Below are 17,742 nucleotides of genomic sequence, written 5' to 3'. Positions count from 1 at the left end.
TAGATCGTGGAAATCTAGCCCATAGTAGAACATAAGCCCGCGGACGAAGGGATGGAGTGGAAATCCCAGTCCATGGATGAAGTGGGCGACGAATACGACCTTCTCGTGGGGTCCTGGGGTCGGAATGACCTGCCCGGCGTCCGGTAGATGGTGCACTATGTCCGCGGCCAAGTATCCGGCCGCCCGAAGATTTGCGATGTGCTTCTCCTTGACGGTAGAAGCCACCCACTTGCCTCCTGCTCCGGACATGTTTAGCTGTGCGGGGAAGACTTGGGCTTGGGCGTTGTAGCTCGAGGGGGCAAGAGTGGGCGAAGGAGGAAGGAGGCATGGGTGAAAATGGGGGAATCCTATCCCTTTATAGAGGCACCGGAAGCGGTGCACCTCCCCACTTGCCTATTGGGAATCGCTTGTTTCCCAAGCGCCACGATTAATGGTGTGGTGAGATTACCCATACCCGTATTGATGAGAATCCCGTAATAAGGGGACATGATCTCTGCTTTGACAAGATGTGTCACAGAAACCGCCTCGTAATATGCGTTGTAGCTGGTTGTGTGGAAACGGTTCGAATGATGGATCCGATCATAATAATGTGTCACGTCATCCGAAAAAGTTGTCAGCAGGTTGCATTTGTGAAATATCATTTTCTCTACGGTGGTGTGCGAAGATCATTTTTTAGATCCGGACATGATTTGAGAGTTCGATAATTGCTTTGGAGTATTCGGAGACAATACTGCACGCCGGACTCATCGTCATTGAAGCCTGGTTTCAGGGGCTACTGAGGGAGTCCTGGATTTGGGGGTATCCGGACAGCCGGACTGTGTACAATGTCCGGACTATTGAAGCATGAAGATACAAGACTCAAGACTTCGGCCTGTGTCCGGACGAGACTTTCCTTGGCGTGGAAGGCAAGTTTGGCGATCCGGATATTATATTTCCTTCCTTGTAACCCCTAGCCCTCTCCGGTGTCTATATAAACCGGAGAGGTTGGTCCTTAGAAGGCCGATCACAATTATAATCATTCCATCATAGGCTAGCTCCTAGGGTTTAGCCTCTACAATCTCGTGGTAGATCTACTCTTGTACTATCCATATCATCAATATTAATCAAGCAGGAAGTAGGGTTTTACCTCCATCGAGAGGGCCCGAACCTAGGTAAGCACCCATGTCCCTTACTTCTTGTTACCATCAGCCTTGATGCACAGATCGGGACCCCTACCCGAGATCCGCCGGTTTTGGCACCGACAACGACCCTAGCCGATATAGCGGAACGTAGGATAGCAAGCATAGGAGCCGGGCAACCCAACTATTAACCCAAGACATGATTCGGAGCTGATGCATATAATGCTATAAGTTTGGGGTGCCGCACTATCAAAATTGTTCGGACTTTCTTGCCGTGTTATGGGATACACTGAAGCCCCTGGTGAACTGAACATACCAGAGTGTACGGGTGCGATTTGTAATAAACAAACAGTCAAGGAAAAGAGAAAAAGAAATGTAGTAATAAGCTGATGATGTACATTATTTCCCATTGTTATTTAAATGATACGTCAAGGCGTATGTATACAAGTGGTGCGATAAGCAAAATAGGACTATTTGACATGTCCTGACCAAGAGCGAGCTGCGTGTGGGTATGTAAAAACAGGTATAGCGATCGTTATCAGAGACTACCTGGAGGTTCCCTTGTACGTCAAAGCTTCTTGCCTCCTTGGTGTTTCCGTCCTGTAATGGGTCCGATAATCAGGTTATCGGAAGAGCCTCAAGAGGATAGGGAACTGAAAGAAAGAAAAGAGTGAAGGTATGCGGGTCCTGGGGTGGTTGAGCCGCATTGTGGACCGCATTATATATAGTTGTGCCTCCGCCTATGCCCATGGTATTTTAAGTGCGTAATTATGTAAGCGCGGCACAAATTTCACCGCTTGACTGGGACTAGGATGGAGGCCGAATTGCTAGGCGAGCTCTGGACGGGCCGGATGATCCTGTTGCAGAGTACTTCAGACTCGTTTGACGGTGTCCGGGGGCTTTATTGCTGAATTGGAGGTCTACCTAAGGAGGTTGCTCTGTACTTCTGCTGCAAGGGCCGTAGTGTGCTCCTCTATATGGAGCGAGCGCTCTGTGTTTCCATAGACTGTTATAACCCCGTGAGGTCCTGGCATCTTGAGCTTGAGGTAGGCATAATGTGGCACCGCGTTGAATCTAGCGAATGCGGTCCGAGCAGTGCATGATAGCCACTGCGGAAGGGGACGATGTCGAAGATTAACTCCTCGCTTCAGAAGTTGTCCGGAGATCCGAAGACTACTTCCAGTGTGATTGAGCCCATGCAACAGGCCCCCACCCCTGGTATGACACCTTTGAAGGTTGTTTTGGTGGGTTTGATCCTTGAGGGATCGATGCCCATTTTGCGCACTGTATCCTGATAGAGCAGGTTCAGGATGCTGCCACCGTCCATGAGGACTCGTGTGTGGTGGAATCCGTCAATGATAGGGTCAAGGACCAGTGCGGCCGAACTGCCATGAAGGATACTAATCGGATGGTCCCTGCGATCAAAGGTGATCGGACAAGAAGACCATGGGTTGAACTTTGGGGCGACTGGCTCCATCGCGTAAATGTCCCTTAGTGCACGCTTCCGCTCCCGCTTGGGGATATGGGTGGCGTATATCATATTCACCATTTTTACTTGGGGAGGAAATTTCTTTTGTCCTCCTGTGTTCGGCGGCTGGGGCTCCTCATTGTCATCGCTATGCGGCCCCTTTTCCTTGTTTTCAGCATTCAACTTGCCGGCCTGTTTAAATAACCAACATTCTCTGTTGGTGTGGTTGGCTGGTTTATCGGGGGTGCCGTGGATTTGACATGAGCGATCAAGTATGCGGTCCAGACTGGACGGGCCCGGATTGTTTCTTTTAAATGGCTTTTCCACTAACCGGATTTGGAGCCACTGAATCCAGCATTGACTGCTGTGTCTTCGGCGTTATCACCATTATTGCGACGCTTGTATCTGTTGCGCTGGGGCTTGCCATTGCTATCTCTGGCGTCTGAGGTGCAAGGATTTCTTGATGTGATGTTGCTACGAGCTAACCAGCTGTCCTCGCCCACACAAAAGCGGGTCATAAGTGTCGTAAGGGCTTCCATGGATTTCGGCTTCTCTTGGCCGAGGTGTCCGGCAAGCCACTGGTCACGGATGTTATGCTTAAATGCCGCTAGGGTTTCAGCGTCCGGACAGTCAACAATTTAGTTCTTTTTAGTTAGGAACCGAGTCCAGTATTTCCTGGCTAACTCTCCTGGCTGTTGGGTTATGTGACTCAAGTAATCAGCATCCGGTGGTCGCACATAAGTGCCCTGGAAGTTGTCAAGGAATGCATCTTCCAGGTTCTCCCAACTGCCAATGGAGTTTGCCGGTAGGCTATTCAGCCAATGCCAAGCTGGTCCCTTGAGTTTTAGTGGGAGGTACTTGATGGCATGTACATCATCGCCGCGGGCCATGTGAATATGGAGAAGGAAATCTTCGATCCATACCACGGGGTCTGTTGTCCCATCATATGGCTCAATGCTCACGGGCTTGAACCCTTCTGGGAATTCATGCTCTGTTACTTCGTCAGTGAAGCATAGGGGGTGTGCGGCGCCTCTATGTCGGGCTACATCACGACACAGTTCAAATGAGTCTGGTCTGTTGTATTCGGCCCGACCGGATTTGTATTTTGTATATCCAACGTGGCGGTCATCGTCACGCGTTATTGTGCGCCCTCGTGATCTGTAGATCGATCTTCATTGTCCTGCTTTGTTTTCCAATTCGTCTCGTAGGTCATGCGTGTAGCCCTGGGCCTTCGTGTTTTTATTTGTTTGGCGACGTGGTGCGGGCTGGTGTTCGGGCTGATACGCCGCTTTGTCTCGGCCACGAGGAGGCCGGTCAGCCGCATCCTGCGCTCGTAGTGTAGGCTCTAGTGCCTCCTCCTCGAATTGAGGTAACAACCTGCGCTTCGGGTTACTTTTGGTTGGGCGCTCAAGTCCGTATTCCTCGGCTGCCAGGACCTCAGTCCATCTATCAATTAGCAGATCTTGATCAGCTTGAAGCTGTTGCTGTTTTTTCTTTAGGATTTTTGAAGTGGCTATAAGTCGGCGCTTGAAGCGCTCCTGCTCGATGGATCCTCAGGCACGATAAATTCTTCGTCGCCGAGGCTCATCTCATCTTCGGAGAGAGGCATGTAATTGTCATCCTCCAAGTCTCCATCCATTGCCTGTTCATCAGGGCTAGCTTGCCCATCCTCCCGTCCGGCTTGCTCGAAGCTTGGCTGGGCGGGATTGTTTTCGTCTTCGGCATCATCCGAAGTGCTATTGTCTCTTGTGCTAGTATCGCTATTTTTGCTATGGCGGGGCTTAGAGCGGTGCCGCGGACGCCGGTTCTTAGATTGCTTCTCAAGGGGATTATCCTCCATTGCCTCAGCGCCGTTGCTTTCTTTGGGTGTGTCCACCATATATATATCATATGAGGAGGTGGCTATCCAGCGCCCTGTGGGTGGTGGTTCCTGTTCTTCTCTGGCATCGTCGTCCATACCGTCGATGTCTTCAGAGTCGAAATCAAGCATGTCGGTTAAGTCATCGATAGTAGCTATTAAGTGGGTGGTGGATTGGTAACGAATTTATTTGTCGTATGCTTCCCACTCAAGCCGGACACAGTTCGGCCAAGAGTCTCCTGACAGGGAGAGAGATTTTAATGAGTTTAGCACGTCGCCCAAGGGTGAGTGCTGAAAGATATCCGCGGAGTCAGATCCGATGGGCACGGATGCACGCGGTTCGGAGCCCCTAATCGGAGACGAGTTCGAGGGTCTGAAGACACAGACCTCATTGGAGGCGAAGTCTGTGTTCGGCTCTATCGCTGCTGAGTGTGCGGCCTCCGTGGCGGGGTCCATCAACCCATCCTCGGATGGCACGGTCTGCTCAGGCTTTGAAGTCGGGGTGGCTGCAGGCGTGATCTCCTGAACAGCGTCTGATGATGGATATAAGTCATGATCATCACGACTGTTGGATTCACCTGTTATGGGCTTAAATCCGTCGAAGATCAAGTCATCGGCGGATGTCGGCAGTGTAATTCAGGCTTCCGAACCTGACCTGATGGCTAGGGGCATAGCTATTGATCTTCTCCAGATGGCCAAGCGAGTCGGCCCGCAGTGCCAAGCCGCCAAATACGAAGATCTATCCGGGGAAGAAAACCTCACCTTGGATCGCATTGCTGTAGACGATTGAAGGAGCCATCAAGCCTTATGTTGACGACATAGTGGAACTCTCATGAAAGCACCAATGTCAGTGTCAAAACTGGCGGATCTCGGGTAGGGGGTCCCGAACTGTGCGTCTAAGGATAATGGTAACAGGAGGCGGGGGACACAATGTTTACCCAGGTTCAGGCCCTCTCCATGGAGGTAATACCCTACTTCCTGCTTGATTGATCTTGATGACATGAGTATTGCAAGAGTTGATTTACCATGAGATCGTAGAGGCTAACCCTAGAAGCTAGCCTATGATTATGATTGTTGTTGTCCTACGGACTAAACCCTCAGGTTTATATAAACACCAGAGGGGGCTAGGGTTACACAGAGTCGATTACAGAGAAGGAAATCTACATATCCGAATTGCCAAGCTTGCCTTCCACGCAAAGGAGAGTCCAACCCGGACACGGGACGAAGTCTTCAATCTTGTATCTTCTTAGTCCAACAGTCTGGCATAAGTATATAGTCCGGCTGTTCGAGGATCCCCTAATCCAGGACTCCCTCAGTGGAATCTAGAGAACCAGGTTTGAAGCATTTGCTCTTCAGGAAGTCTTTGAGAGTGTCATACCAAGCGCGAGGAGCTTGTTTGAGGCCATAGCGTGCCTTGTTGAGCTTGTATACCATATCAGGATGTTTTGGATCTTCAAAGCCAGGTGGTTGTGCAACATACACTTCTTCTTCAATCTTGCCATTGAGAAAGGCACTCTTCATATCCATTTGGTATAGAAGAATGTTGTGATGGTTGGCATAGGCTAGCAGTATGCGAATGGCTTCAAGCCTTGCCACAGGAGTGAATGTTTCATCGAAGTCAATCCCTTCTACTTGACTGTAGCCTTGAGCAACTAGACAAGCCTTATTTCTGACAACTTGACTGTGCTTATGTTGTTTGTTGCGATAGATCCATTTTGTGCCAATGATATTGTGCTTGCGAGGATCAGGATGCTTGACCAGTTCCCATACATTGTTCTGTTCGAACTAATGAAGTTCTTCTTGCATAGCTGGACTCCATTTAGGTTCCATGAAGGCTTCATCAACTTTCTTGGGTTCAGATATAGAGACAAAGGAAAAGTGCCCACAGAAATTTGCTAGCTGTGTTGCTCTAGAATGAGTGAATGGACCAGGTGCATTGATGCTATCAATTATCTTCTCAATCCGTACTTCATTTGCAACACAGGGATGAACTGGACGAAGATTTTGCCCTTGCAGATCATTGTCTTCAGCTTCAGCATTGACTTCTGGCTGAGCATTGTCTTCGGGTTGATTTGGTGCAATGATGATTTCTTATTCATCCTGAGCTTCTGAAGGTATGATTTCTCCAGTACCCATAAGCTTGATAGATTCACTAGGGGGGACTTCATCTAGCACATTTGGCAGGTACTCTCTTTGCGAGCCGTTAGTCTCATCGAACCGCACATCCACAGCTTCAACCACTTTATAGTGAAAGAGGTTGAAGACTCTGTAGAAGTGTGAATCCTTTCCGTATCCAAGCATAAAACCTTCATTTGCTTTCGGTGCATATTTTGAAGTGTGATGTGGATCCTTGATCCAGCACCTAGCACTAAATACTCTGAAGTAACTGACGTTTGGCTTCTTACCAGTTAGCACCTCATATGATGTCTTCTTTAGAAGCTTGTGAAGATAAACATGGTTGATGACATGGCATGTAGTATCAATGGCTTCAGGCCAGAACTTCCTTAGAGTCTTGTACTCATGAAGCATCATCCGAGCCATCTCAATGAGGGTTCTGTTCTTGCGCTCCATGATGCCATTCTCCTGAGGTGTGTAAGGAGCTGAGAACTCATGAGTGATGCCCAGTGTATCAAGATAAGTGTTGAGGCCAGTGTTCTTGAATTATGTGCCGTTGTCACTTCTGATGTGCTTGATCTTGATGCCATAGTTCGTCATGGCACGGTTGGCGAATTGTCTGAAGAAATCCTGCACTTCAGTCTTGTAGAGGATTATATGCACCCATGTATATCTTGAGTAATCATCAACAATGATGAAGCCATAGAGACAAGCAGTGGTAGTAAGAGTAGAGTAGTGAGTAGGGCTGAATAAGTCCATGTGAAGCAGCTCGAAGGGTTGTGATGTCGTCATGATTGTCTTCAAGGGATGCTTGGCCCTAGTCATCCTCCCAGCTTCACAAGCACCACAAAGATGATACTTCTTGAAATTGACGCCCTCGATCCCCACGACATGCTTCTTCTTCGCGAGAGTGTACAAGTTCCTCATGCCAGCATGTCCTAGCCTCCGATTCCAAAGCCAACACTCTAAAGCTTTTGCCAGAATACATATGGCCAACTGTGGTCCGGCTGAGAAGTCTGCCATGTACAGATCTTCTTTTTGATACCCTTCAAATACTAGAGACTTGTCAGATTCCATAAGCACAAGGCAACGATATTTTCCAAATATCACAATCATGTTCAGATCACAAAGCATTGAGACAGACATTAAGTTGAAACCAAAGGATTCAACAAGCATCACTTTATCCATGTGCTGATCCCTTGAGATTGCAACTCTACCCAGACCCAATACCTTGCCTTTACCTGTGTCAGCAAATGTGATGTGACTTTTGTCAGACGGGCATAGGGTTGAATCCATAAGAAGACTTCGATCACCAGTCATGTGGTTAGTACACCCACTATCCATAATCCATTCTGAAGCCTTTGGTGTCATATCCTACAGTACAGTTTGGGGGATAGGCTTCACCAAGGGTATTGTGAAGCAGAAACATTTCATGAACAAGCGGGATATGAAAGTTGAGATCTTGGTTAGGATATATAGGATGATTGTCAATGAATCCTGGGACGAAATACATAGTAAGACCATTTGGACATTTTATCTTGCGTCCCACAAGATGTTTAAGGTCCCCAGCATAAGCATCAGACGCCTTTAATTTCTGGCTGGAGACCTTTCCCTGCAAAAGAGAGTAAAGTTTTCTTAACCACCCACATCTTTAGGGGTGGCTTGGAAGCAATGAGTCTAAGTGTAGCATCTGAGAACTTAGGCTTTGGAGCCCTAGCAAATAGCCTTGTAGGAGGTGAATAATAATCATAAGAACAAGCAGAAAAGTTTTTGTTCTTATGAACATAGCGGTTCGACGAAACACGCTCATATTCAAAAGTCTGAGTATGGTTTCCGTGCAAAACATTTGTGTTAGGGTGACTCTGGTGAGTCCTCTGTCTATATGAAGCCATTGGACCATATGAATCCTTTGCTCTGGGGTTTGTTTTCTTCCCTGGTGGTGTCATGATGACAGTCACGGGAAGATTCTCAAGACAACTTTTAGGTACCCAGATCTTCTTAAGAGGTGGTCCGTTCCTGCAGTTAGTACCAATATACCTGGCAAACACTTCACCATTTTGATTCATGAACATTTCATAGTTTGCATCAAAGGATTCATCAATTATAATTGGGTTAGCACAAGTGAATCGACATAAGGTAGATGGATCCACTGAAGGTGCCTTTGCAGCAACCCATGTGGTTTTGAGGTACTGCTCAGGCATCTAGTAAGAACCATCAACATTCATTTTCCTCTTGAACCCAACACCCTCTTTCCTAGGGTTTCAGTTCAGAATCTGCTTTCTGAGGACATCACATAGTGTCTAATGCCCTTTGAGACTTTTGTACATTGCTGTCTCAAGCAATGTCTTCAACCTGGCATTCTCATCAGCAATAGTAGTGGTATCGCCAGCAGAGGGGTAAGTTACCACATTAGCAGTTGAAGATATTGCAACAGTAGAAGCATTTGAACATTCAGCAACAGAGACAACATTATCACACTCAAGACATTGTAGACATGGTGGTTCAAACACTTCCTGAGCGAAATTGATCTGTTGAGCACAGAGTGACTCGTTCTCCTTTTGAAGATCTTCATGAGCCGATCTCAAATTCTCAAGATCTTGCTTCCTTTGAAGATAATCATAGGAGAGCTCTTCACGAGAAGTTGAGAGCGTTTCATGACGACTTTCAAGTTCCTCGTACTTAACATGAAGATTTTTAACGTCTTCAATTAAGGACTGAGTTCGAGTCATTTCCGCGTCCAATAGGTCATCGCTTTTAGCTAACAACTTTTGCATATGTTCCATAGCATTCTGTTGTTCAGTTGCAATTTTAGCAAGTGTTTTGTAGCTAGGTTTAGATTCACATCCAGAGTCTTGATGTTGGAAAGTAAGCATCACGTGAGTTTACCTTGGCACCACATGCCATGAAGTAGTAGGTGGGAGCAGAGTCATCCTCATCCTTGACATTAGCGTTGGTGAAGAGGCCATTGTCTTCAGTGTTGAATATGGACTTGGCGACATACGTAGAAGTTAGAGCCAAGCTTGCTACTCCAGAATCAGATTCCTCTTCAGACTTCACCTCTTCCTCCTCAGATGCAGACTCCTCCTCTGAATCCATCTCTTTGCCAACAAACGCATGAGCCTTGCTTGATGAGCTCTTCTTGTGTGATGAAGACTTTGACAAAGACTTGGAAGAAGACTTTGAGGATTTATTCTTGTTGTTGTCATCAGAATCATATTCCTTGCTCTTCGTCTTCTTCTTTGTCTCATGTCCACTGTGGACACTCAGATGTCCACTGTGGACACTCAGAGATGTAGTGACCAGGTTTCTTGAACTTGTGGCAGGTTCTCCTCTTGTGATCACGAGAGGAAGCTTCATCATTTCTAGAGCTGGATCTTGAAGACTTTCTAAAGTCTTTCTTCTTAGTGAACTTCTGGAACTTGTTCACAAGCATAGCAAGCTCCTTTCCAATATCTTCAGGATCCCCAGAACTGTAGCCAGATTCATCTTCAGATCAGGAAACAACATTTGCCTTCAAAGCGCGAGTTCAGCCATAGTTGGGACCATAGATATCTCTTTTCTCAGATAGGTGGAACTCATGTGTATTGAGCCTCTCAAGTATGTCAGACGGATCGAGAGTCTTGAAGTCAGGGCGCTCTTGAATCATCAGGGCCAGGGTGTCAAATGAGCTATCAAGTATCTCAAAAGTGTCTTGACGATTTCATGCTTGGTGATCTCAGTGGCGTGGAGTGCATGAAGCTCATCTATGATATCAGTGAGGCGATCAAATGTGAGCAGGACATTATCATTGTCATTTCTCTTGAAGCGGTTGAAGAGATTGCGAAGAACACCGATCCTTGAATCTCTCTGTGTTCTAACACCTTCGTTGACCTTGGAAAGCCAGTCCCAGACTAGCTTTGCAGTTTCCAGAGCACTCACACGACCATACTGCCCTTTGGTCAGATGACCACAGATGATGTTTTTGGCAGTTGAGTCCAGTTGAATGAACTTCTTGACATCAGCAGCAGTAACACCTTCACCGGTCTTGGGAATGCTGTTCTTGACGACATACTAGAGATCAATGTCAATGGCTTCAGATGCATATGCATCTTATTCTTCCAGTAGGGGTAATCAGTGCCATCGAAGACAGGGCACATAGCGGAGACCTTGATTATCCCTGCAGTCGACATAGCTAAACTCCAGGTGGTGAAACCGAATCACACAGAACAAGGGAGAACCTTGCTCTAATACCAATTGAAAGTGCTAGTATTCGACTAGAGGGGGGTGAATAGGCGATTTTTATGAAAGTCTTCAATACATGGGTGCTTTGAAGACAAACAATAGAAATGAACCTATTGATATGCAGCGGAAGATAGACTACACTAGACAAGCCATAGTCAAGTAAGGAATGTAGTGAAAGCACGGAGACTATCAGCAGCTAGGTAGTATGGATCAGGATGGAAGATAGTCTGAAGCCAAATAGTAAACAGTCTTCACTTAGTGAAGTCAAACAGATCAGAAAAATAGGCAATGACTTCACGAAGACAAACTGTAAGTAAAGAGAGGTGAAGGATAGAACCAATTGCTGAGAGGACAGGGATTTGTTGGACCAGTTCCAGTTGCTGTGACAATTGTACGTCTGGTTAGGGAGGCTGAGATTCAACTCAGAAGACCGCGTCTTCACCTTATTCCTCTTGAGCTAAGAACACTTAGTCCTCGCCAAATCACTCAGTTAAGTGTTCAAGGGAGAATTCCAAACCTTCACAGACTTCGTTCACCGGCAATCCACAATGACTCTTGGATGCTCAGAACGCGACGCCTAACTGGCTGGACGATTCATAGTCCTCAAGTGTAATAAGTCTACAGATCATGCGGATAGAAAGACTTCAGTGATGCCTAACACTCTTTGGCTCTGGGTGTTTTGGGCTTTGTCCTCACAAGGATTACTCTCTCAAAGGCTTCGGAGGTGGGTTGCTCTCAAACGACAAAAGCCACGTACTAACTCTGAGCAGCCACCGATATATGGTGTAGGGGGTGGGCTATTTATAGCCAGGAGGCAACCCGACCTAATTTGTCCAAAATGACCCTGGGTCACTAAGGAACTGACACGTCTCCAACGGTCATATTTCAAACACACGCGGCAGCTTGACTTGGGCTACAAGTAAAGATGACTCATCCAGCTCTGGATAAGATTTGCTCTCATTGTCTTCGCTCGAAGACATAGCATTTGGTTGAGCATCACTTCTGTCACTCTGACTTTGTTCAGTTGGACCCCACTTAACAGTACGGTGGTTCCTGTGACTCAACAAAGATGAAAAGGAAACTACGAAACAACTATGTCTTCGTACTCCATAGTCTTCATACGATGTCTTCTCATGTCATAGTCCTCAATGTGAATATCTTCACAGACCACCATTGTCTTCAATGTCTTCACACATTTTTAGGGGTCATCTCTGGTAGGTAAACCGAATCAATATGGGACTAACACCTGTGTTATCCTGCAATTCTCACAAACACATTAGTCCCTCAACCAAGTTTGTTGTCAATACTCCAAAACCAACTAGGGGTGGCACTAGATGCACTTACACCAAAGATGGAAGTGATAAGTATGGATTGTCAAACCCACAAGGAGCTAAAGGTAAGATCAATATTCTCTCAAGTCCTATCTGCCACCGATACAACTCTACGTACACCGAGCATTTGCTTCCATCTAGAAACAAGAAATAAAACTATGTTGTGGGTATGAAGAGGATAGCTTTGCATGATATCCGAGAGCTAGAATATAAAAATAGTTGTTGTTATCATAATGTTAGAATATATTACTATATATTATAAATAGCGAGTGTGTAATAATGATGGATTGGTGTGTGGAATGATCCAAGGCAATTGTTAACAGGATCGGTAATAATTATTGCAATTTTATATGAGGGAGAGGCATAAGCTGACATAATTTCTCTACTTGGATCATATGCACTTATGATTGGAACTCTAGCAAGCATCTGCAACTACTAAAGATCATTAAGGTAAAACCCAATCATAGCATTAAAGTATCAAGTCCCCTTTATCCCTTACGCAACAACCCCCTTACTCGGGTTTAAGCTTCTGTCACTCTAGCAACCCACTATAAGTTATTCATGAATGTATTGCAACACCCTACAGCGGGAATCCTTTGCGTGTACGCGGCATGGAAGGGACCATAGGACAGCAGCAACACAAAACATACAACTTAGATACGTTGGAGATGTATCATGCATAAAGTGATAAAATTGGTCCTAAATATGTATGATCTTTTATCGCAGGGGAAAATAAGCTTTGTACGATCTTGTGATGGTAAAGAAATAAAAGCGATAGACTACATAATAAAGTTGCCATCACAAGGGGCAATATAAAGTGACATTCCTTTACATTAAAATCTTGCGCATCCAAAACTAAAAAGCTCATGACAACATCTGCTTCCCTCAGCGAAGGGCCTATCTTTTTCTTTTCTGTATTTCTTTTCTATGCAAGAGTCAACAATGTTCTTCTCTATTCCTTTTTCATTTTTTGTCTTTGCAAGCATCATGTGCTGGGGGAAAGATCTAGGCACATATATCAAGTTGGATATGTGTAATCATGAGTTATTATTGTTGACATTACCCTTAAGGTAAATAAGTTGGGAGGCAAAACTATAAGCCCCAATCTTTCTTTGTGTCCGACTGAAATGTTTGCTCCATATATATGTCGTCAGTGTCGGCAATCATAGAAGACTAAATGATAGTTCGGTATGTGGATTGCTAACAAAAGCTCTTACATCATATCCTTCATGAGAATATGATGAACTGTAATTGTTTCACTGAAAAAGAACATAGTTTGCTAGTTTTCAAGAAAGTTTATGCTTTATACTTCATTATTATGATGAATTGTTATTTGATCATGAGACGTTTTATGATGATATATTGCTGCTATGATAATGATCATGATGCTACTATGTCCGTATTTGGTTTTTATTGACACCGCTCTATCTAAACATGTGGTCATGATTATATATTTTGGCTTTCGCTTGTGGACAAGCGAGGTCTAAGCTTCGGGGAGTTGATACGTCCATTTTGCATCATATTTTGCATCATGAGGAAAGGCATAAGGAGTTTTCCCTTAAGGGGGCAAGACTAGGATTCCGCTTGTTATAGAATAGTCCTAGTCCTACTAGGACTACACATATAATCCGCCACTCCAACTTATATAAGGAGGGGCAGGGTACCCCAAGAGGGGGGTGAAGTAATCTCTAAGGCTAGACACAATTAGGAGAGCTGGTTTTTGTGGCGACTCCCTCATGAGCATAATGAGACCTAGCCATAAACATCATGTAGGGCTATTACCGGATGATGTTTCCCAGGGGCCGAAGTTGTCTAAATCCTTGTCTTGTGTGTTGATTCGTCTCACATCTCTCATCCTGATCAACCCCTCTCAAGCTGCCACATAGATGCATTGGTCTCACGACTAAGTCCTCACACTAGGACATCTGCCATGACAAATCCATGATAGTTGGTGCCCACTGAGGGGCTTGCGGATGGCGGTGTTGAGTTCTTGGAGGGACCTCTCCTAGGGACAGAGAAGCTCACAATGTGATCAGATGAAGAAGAACCGGCACAAAAATAGCTATATCAACTTCAAGTTCATCGGTCCAGATCGGAAAAAGTTTCAACGATGGTGAGCACGGCAACAGGGTAGATTTATCCTACGCTACCGCTGCTTAGATTCGTCTGTACAAAGGTGCGATTGGACTCGTAGAATCCCAACCAACGTCCTGGTGACAAAGGAAAATTCATGTTGTTGACGAGTGATCGGAAATACATATACGAGATTGAGATCATGAGATATTAGGGCTGCGTCACGAGCACCGTCATATGTGAACCGGCGTACCATCGAGTCCGAAGCGAAATCAATTTCTGTTGTTGCATCGTTCCACGTCGCACCCGCCGAGGCCGAGGAGAGGCAATCCATGATCTGCTCCAAACGGCCACCCTGGCGTACGTACGCAGTGTAACGAACACGCCTGAACTACTCCTGCTCTTCTACTCCCATCAAACCGCAGATGGTAGATCAAGTCCCAAGGAAGCAACCAGTAATTTTCCTGTATAAACTAGTGTGTCACCTCAAGTGCTAATGGTGTGCATCGGCTCAAGTTCTAGTACATACTCAAATACAATCTGAAAGTGCTTCCAAAAGTACTCCAATAGCACGTGATGAAGGCACGGTACTTGAGTACTACTCCGACAACAGCTACAAACGCTAGCTCACCGCAACAACCGGGAAGAAGAAGCAGACGGGACACGAGCTCGCCTTATCCACTGCTACCTTTCACCACTCGCCTCTGTTCATGTGCCTCAAGGCACTGCCTCCGCTCCAAGTTCGCCTGCGCCTCTAATTCACCGCAATCATCGGGTGGCTTACAGCGGGCCTCCATGGTCGTTCCGGGTCAAGCCGGCCTCGCCCGCAAACCGCCTGTGCCCAAACTCACCTCAATATGGCTCCATGTGAGACTCCTTGGTCTCTACTACCACTGAGCCACTGCGACCGCCCAGATGGTCTTCGTGGCTGCAAACTGCCCGCAAGCCAGCCCTGTGCATCTCCGTGTTACCGCGCTATCGATCTGCTTCCGCTATGGCTGTGACCTCAAGCCACCGGCCGCCTCCGCGTTAAGCCGCCGCCCGCCTCCCCAATTGCTAGTCCTGCTCGCCTGTGTAGCCGCGGGCCCACCTGAGCCTTTTCTTCTTCCGTGACACGAGTCGGTTGCGGCCTTCAGCTGCCCTAGCTGCCAGGTTAGGCTGGCCCTGTTGCCATGAGCCGCTGCCATTCTCATTCCGTCCCTCGCGTGGCTTCACAAAGGTGCCGACACTCTTCACCAGCAAAGCACCCGCCTTCAATCCACAGTCGCAGCCTTCGCAAAGCCACTGCCAGGCGATAAACCGCCCCTATTGCATCTATGGGTGCACGCTGAGCCGGCCTGTTAGTTCGCTCCTCCGCGGCCGTCCGAGCCGCTTCAGCTAAGACACGCCGCTTCAAGCCGTTGTTACTTCCACGACCGTGCCTTTTCTTCTTTGAGTTCCTTGAGTGGCAATCTCTTAATGTGGTTATCTCTGAATATTGCCTGTGAGCATGTTGACTGACCAATGGGGCTATATTGATTCGTCAAGTTGGATGTGGCTAAATTACCATTGCAAGTATTGGAAGTTATTCATGGAATGGATCATTCATCGTCTGAACAAACCAGGTGATATCTATCTAAAGTCTATTATATTAGCACATATTTTTTTTATCAAAAAACAATTACTTTGGTCTGTATATTTTTATATGCAGGACAATTGGTCACTGCAAAGGCGATGGTCGTATCAGGGATATATAAATCACGTAATTAGTATCATGCGTTAGCATCTGACAGTGCCATGATGCGCGACGAATATCTGTGCAACCCGCTGCTCCTGCAGTCCAATTTACATAAACATGATGCTGCTAACTCTCCCGTTCGCGCGGCTTACCGCGCCTGCTATTGACTCGTTGTCTGCAAAGGCTTACAACGCCGCGGCCGATTCATCTATCTGTACCGCCTCTGATGTTGCAATCGTCTTTACAGTCCGTCTATCATGGTCCAATCTACATCAACACACCAAGCCGCACCTGTGTGCATGAGCTGTTTATTGAGTGCAAGAAAGTCACTGCTACGGTGCCCCAATTTTCTTCCAACAAATCTGGAGAAAATTATCATATATTATCAACCTCTGTCTGCACTGCAGTTTGTTTAGTTTCAACAACCAGATGGGATGAACCGCTGGCCGGATTACTGACATAAATCATATAGGGTCATTTATAACCCGCCCAGCTTCAACATATTACAACATTCTGTTGCTCAGCTATATGTCAGTTTATATCACGGCCAAGGATGAAGAATCTCAAGCCAACTCCTCGAGTCGTCTTAAGACTCGGGGGCTACAATGACATGACTCATCAAAATTTTGCCAGTTTCAGCAAATTCAAGAACCCCGGGTCATTGGAGGAAAAGTAACCCGGTCCCGGAGGCTACTGCTATATTGATAAAAATTTGAAGGCCATCAGAAAATTTCCGGCTCAAAATGAAGAATTCTGGTTTAAAATCCGGCTCAAGGGAAATCTATATCTCACAAAGCTTCGAAGCTCTCAATATCCGGTTTGAAATTCCGGTTCAAAAAGAATTCATCTCTCGCAAGTTTGAGTTCTCAGAAAAATTAAAGGTTACCGAAGAGAACTTGTTGCCATGATGCGCGGTTCAAACATGGCTATCTTGCCTCATTGGCTTATCACATTAGTGATCACTTGGGGGCGTCCTGCTCAATGAGCATAGTTGTGCTTACCCTCTTGATCCGGCTTACACACCTTATTACAAATCACTTGGGGGCTTCCTGCCCAAATTAAAGGGTTACCAAAGAGAACTTGTTGTATTGTTCAGTTCAAACATAGGTATCCTGCCTTGAGCCTCATTATATATCATTTGGGAGCTTCTTGTTCAAACATAGGTGTATTCACCAAAGATAACATAGCGTTACTACCCTATTGATCCGGCTTATATGCCATGATGGTAGGACACTTGAAGGCTTCCGGTTTATCGACCTGAAGTAGAACTTGGGGGCTCACTAGCATAGCTATGACCCTTTAGGCTTGGACGCCTAGGTGTATTCACCAAAAAATCTGGATTAGCTTGCCTTTATAAGTCTGCCACTCCGCTCAGGTAATCCTGGAATGACCCACTGCACTCTTGACAGTTATTCTTATAAAGACACTGAACTTGTCAACGTTGAAACGGTGATTGGTCATGTGAGGCCCGGCTTACGTGGTTTTGAATGAAAGTTAAGTCAGCGGCTGCGCGGTCCATGAAAGCAGTTGGGTTTTAGGCTTGGCAGCCTACGAAAGCCTTGTTTTCTGGTTTTTCTTTTGTTTGAATATTTTGTTGAAGTTTTTGCTTCTTGTTACATATCAATACATGATTAGAAAACCAAATAGGGCCATGTTACCTGATGGTGCATGTATATATTTATCCGGAGTTTTATCAACCCAGCCTGGTTGTGGACTTCAAGTCACCAGGATACAATCATCATATGCTTAGAGCTTTTTGCTCCAAGTTTCAGGATATTACCCCTTGCTACATGCGGTGTTATAAACCAGTAGTGTACATATATCAAACAAGCCACTATATT

The sequence above is a fragment of the Triticum aestivum genome, chromosome 4B (assembly GCF_018294505.1).
Source record: "Triticum aestivum cultivar Chinese Spring chromosome 4B, IWGSC CS RefSeq v2.1, whole genome shotgun sequence".
Classification (NCBI taxonomy): domain Eukaryota; kingdom Viridiplantae; phylum Streptophyta; class Magnoliopsida; order Poales; family Poaceae; genus Triticum; species Triticum aestivum.
Note: the sequence above shows the minus strand (reverse complement) of the source record.